Genomic DNA, 5,484 nt, shown 5'->3' with positions numbered 1-5,484 from the left:
ATGAAGTGAAATTAGAACATTTTAATTTATTTTAGGGTTTCATACCATTTTTCAATTGTATCAATGTTTGTATTTTGTTTTAATTCAGGTATTTGCATTCTCTATAGTAATTGAACAATTCACTTGAATTGTAAGAGTCAAGTATATTAGTCCTAGATTTTAGTTGGATCTAAGTTTCTACAGGATTATGACCTAACATCTACTACTAGGCCATGTCATGATGTTTGTATACGGTTAATGAAAATATGCATAAGTCCGAGAATGACCTGAATCTGATAGTTGTCAAAACTATGCTCTTCCCAAATCTCTTGGAACAAGCTTTCCTAATGAAGATGATGTCCTGCGATTGGATCATGGAAATCATACTTCTCTTCCTCCACCTCCTACAATTATTCTCCTTAACCCACAAGTTCTTGAAAATTTCAAGGTCACTCAATCCCTATTGGCAAGCAAAGTCTATATGTGCTTACATCTTGAAGATGAAGTTACATATTGACAGGCTGGGAGAGTTGGGTGTCAAAGTCCCAAGGTAGCTGGCTGTTGACATAGTTCCTCAGTCACTTCCTGATGACAGATCACGACATGACCCTTATTGATCTTACCTATTTGCTTGTTGCTGCTGAAGCAACAATGATTTAGGGCATTGGTAAAGAAATTTTGATTGGAAGATCTACTTCCCAAACGTTCATGGACATTGACAATGGAAACATTAGAAGTCCAGAAAATCTTTCTCTTCCCAATGGAAAGGGATCAACCATGGTCAAGTCATTTGACCGAATGGTAAATAGAAAGGCTAAGTCTGAGATAGTCTCGTGTACCATTCCCAAAGAGTCCATATGTTTCTTTTTCCAAGAGAATGGGCATTGGTTGCGAAGCTGCCCTATTTACTTGAAGAATCATAAGGATTGTAAAGTCAGAATGTATGACTCTACTTCAGGTAAGTCCACTATCTAACTCTATTAATTTCCTATTTGGAGATTCTTATTACATGATGTGACTAGGTCGCATTTTGATGTTTTGTAGAATCGAAGAAATGAAAGGGAACTTAAAAGAAGAGTAAGTTGATTTTGATCGTGAATATATGGATTTCGATCGAATGGTTCGGTGATTAGAATTTTGAGCTGCTGCTTAAGAGTTATGACAGATTGCTTAGGAATGCATAATAACATAATTTTCATATGTATTTGCATTGTAAGGATAAGTTTTTCCACAATTTTAAAATAAAAGGAAACTTTTTTATTTTATTTATTTTAAGTATCCTTACAATGGAATTTGTGAAAATGTTGTTTATATGATTCCATTGATAGCAATATTGGAAAATGGATTTGATTCTTTCATTTGTGGTAGTGTCATAATTTACCAAATAAGGAAAGATTCTCATCACCTAAGTTTCAGTTGTATAGAAACTTGGAATCATGCAACTTGTATTGTATGATGAATGAGAATTTCATCTTTGGGAAATTAAGACTAAATCTTTGATCACATGTATATGTAAGTTAAGTGAAGGATTAGGGGATCAGGTACACTTCAGTGTGTGCTGGTCAGGTCCACCACAAAGAACGATAAGACTATTCATCATGATTTACTAAAGTTTAGTAAATATGGTTGTGCTTATAAGTTTAAGTAAAATTTTGAAACATTGGAAAAGTTTCAATGTATGGCAGGACGAATGAAAAGAATTAAATTAGGCAGAAAGATAAAAGTTTCGCCAATATGAACAGATGGGAGAGTACTTTAGTATCATGTTTTAATATGATCTTAATGATTAGGAAAAACCATATCACAATTGATCCTCTATGGACATCTTAGTGCATTTGTTTGACTAAGAAGAGGAATCGTGAATTGATGAAATGGTTAAATCAGAAGATGAATCATATTTCGTTCCAAAATTGAGTCTTAGAGTAACACTCCAAAATCGATCCTTGAGTGACATAATGTTAAGAAGGTTTAAAACACTTATCAAATGTAGGGTAAAAAGTTTTCTACTCTTGTACATTTGAAATTGATGAGTTGTGATGTTTTCGATAAAACAAAGACCAACTAAGGCCAATTGTGTGAAGTGTTTGTCTTGATAAGAATCTGCACTAAATGTTGAATATTTGCTTTGTCAAGGAATGGTTCTTGACAAGAGAATCTTATATTTCAAGAGGTCAGTGGGAGTCTTAATGATCTTGAAAAGGGTCTCAAGAACTAATCAAGAATAAAACATAGTGTTTATCACTAGCACATGACTTGAGGTTTGTAGCTATCATCTTGACATATTACTGTTTCTGTGCCCATTCCAGTTAAATTTGACTATGCATCTGAGTTCTATGAGCTCTCAACTGTTTGCATAACTACCTGGAAGAAGTGGTAGGTCTTGTGCTACCATGTGGCAAGAAGTTAAGATTAAACAAGTTCGGTCCATATAGTTTGGATTTATCATAACCTTGTCTTGTGATTATGGTTATGAAAAATTTACATGGATAGGAGCACATACACCATAAAAATCTAAGTGTCATAAGGTTTCTCTCCGATTCATGAAAATGATAGTGGGGAAATGCTTTCACTAAGTAGATTTTAAGTAGATAGCAATTGTGATATTTGCATTCTCAAAGTCGTTAGTGGAGCGTGTGTGGTTAACCGACACACTAACATGGACTTGTGAGAAATGGAAAAGGTCTAAACAATTGAGACTATGATTACGACATCCTTTTTCATAGTTCTAAAAATTGTTTAGACACACATGTGAGCTATATATGGAAACGTGTATGATTTTGATAAAGTTTTATCGAAGCATCGTGTATCATAAATCTGAACTTTGGTAAGAAAGTCAATAAGTATTGATTTCTAGAAGTCCAGCTGATTTCTAGATACATGTCAAAGCTAGTGGGAGCATAAGTGTTATGCTAATAATTATCATGTTGGTGGGAGCATGATTATTGTGTTTAGTATTGCAAGTTAGCAATGTTAATTATAAAGAACAAAAGGTTTCAATTCGTGAAGTTGTGGGGGTTGAAAATTTGTTTTTCTATATTAAGGGAGAGGAAATTATACTTCATTCCAATTCTAGAAGCTTAGATTGTGAGTTTTTAATCAAATTTAGTCATAATTACATTATTTGCGTTCTAAAATACGATTATGATTACGGAATCCCTTTTCATAATCTGAATTATGAGAACATGGCAAATAGAAATAGAAATATTATAGCAAAATACTGGTCTAGTATCATGTCTTTATGTAAGACATCATGAATCGTGTCCCATATGCTTTAGATATAGGATCAATTACATTTGCTTCAATATTCATCTGTTCTAAACCTTTCCAAATGCCTAGGGCATTAAGAGGGAAAAAGTACTAGACTTGGATATGACTAAAATGATTAAGCAATTTTCAAGGACAATCTGAGGTTTACCAAAGATTGGTTGCTCATGGACAGTTGGAAGTATAGTGTAAATTTTGGAAGGACCATATTGATATATTCTGAAAGGAGGCAACTCTTGTTCAGAAGTGATAGTCAAAATGGGAATGTTGAAATGTTTCCATAGGTGGAAGTTATTCATTAAATATGTGTAAGATTAGAAAACTTAATACAAGAAGGATGTTCAAAGGAATGTACTTTGAATTTGAGACTTCGTTTCCATGGAATTGCTCTCTATTAGTATAATTTGTAAGCATTTGTTGCCAAGTCTTTGTGACTTTTGTGCAAAGTCATTACAAGAGGATCAATGCATATAAGTTTAGAATCTAACAGATTTTAGTAGATGGCAAAGAATCTTGTATTATTACATTTGCGGTAAGGATTTGGGATTGTGAAATTAGCATCATTGGAATCATGTTCTATTGGTCTATTTCACAAAGTAAGGATCATAGACAAACGTAGTGTGCATACTTAGAGTATCTCATAACTTTTGTTTGGAAAAACATAGTGTGCATGCTTGGAGCATGGCATGACTATTGTTTCAGTTCAAGTATTAAGTTGATTATTTGAAACATTATGCAATGAATAATGTGTAATCAATATGATGATAAATAAAAGGTGTTTTATTTATATTCATAAGTTCTGAGACCATATTGGATTCATTATTCTTGTGTTTCACTTTGCATGTTTTGACTTCCCGAATAACGAGGTTATTCAAACTCTCCACGGTCAATCATACTTTGGAAGTAGGTATGAGTCAAGATTGTCATGAATTGGGCTTGTAGATGTCTAAAGTGTTTAGACATAGCAAAAGTTGCTGCAACATTCATGAGTGCTCCTAGAATAAGATTCGAGTATTGGATTAAACCCACGCTCATTTGACTCACTTCATGGATTTTATCACGAGTGATCATGAGACGATAATATCTTATATTCTTCAAACCTAGAGATATAAGTTGTCGACTATGAGTTGGTTGTACATTGATTGTACGAAAACGCATCAGTAACTTGATGTTATAAAACGTGCTTTTGTGTATTATTTAACGAGTAGTTAGTATAAGCATATGAGTCGAAGTTTATCCATTCCGTTTACCCTCAAAGGGATAAAAGTGATATCTGTGGGTCCCTCGATGATATAGTGATGACAAACGTAAGTGCTCGCCCGGGCCTGGACTGATTTGATTTGTTCAATTAGTCATTTGTCATAAATAGGAAATCAGGAAACAACGTATGGACAGAGAGAATGATTATAATACATGTCTCAGTCCATATGATATCTAGAATGCAGGAATATATGATCCCTTATCTAATGGACAACTCATTAAGTAGTTCAAAGTTCGACAACAGCTTTTAAGAGCTACAATTGCTAGTCGGGTTATGGGGTCATACTTGCAATAATAGTTTTAGACTTATCCAAGTGGGAGACTGTTGGATTAGATGTCTAAGCCCATAACTATTATTGGTATGTACTCGACCCAAGAGTAGCATGGTCCATTTGGGTTGCATATCATCAGTACAATTTGTTAGGATAGACTCTTGAGAGAAGATTATATATGATTTATTAATATATTATAAGTTTTAATATATTAATATGAAATCATATGCTTTAATTAGTATTGATCAAGAATTAACTTGGAATTAATTTAGTGATCAAAAGAGACTAATTAAATCTATAGGGACTAATTATGGTAATTAGTTATATTTATATGTGTTGGGCTTATCCATGTTAGACCAAGTTTATGTATGGATACATAAATAGTTGGGCCACATGAACCATGGATCATAAAACCCATGGGTATGGATTTAAGTTATACCCATCACCCTTGGAATCCTACATATAAATAGGTGAGTACATAGCCAAAAACGTGACCAAGGTTCTTGGAGTTCATATGGATGGTTTTTGGCGTATGAAGATTCTGTCTCAAATGTCTACCTTTGTCCATGATGTGTTGTGACTTCATTTGAGGCTTCCACACTATTGGGGCTAAGATCTTAAGGCTAAATACATCAAGACTTCAAGCTACATAAAAGGTATGTTACCCTAACTAGTATCTTATATGGTTTATGTCAAATGCATGCTAGTT

This window comes from Lactuca serriola, chromosome 9 (assembly GCF_051521515.1).
Source record: "Lactuca serriola cultivar US96UC23 chromosome 9, Lser_US96UC23_V15, whole genome shotgun sequence".
In the NCBI taxonomy this organism is placed as follows: domain Eukaryota; kingdom Viridiplantae; phylum Streptophyta; class Magnoliopsida; order Asterales; family Asteraceae; genus Lactuca; species Lactuca serriola.
This window is presented reverse-complemented; position numbering follows the sequence as displayed.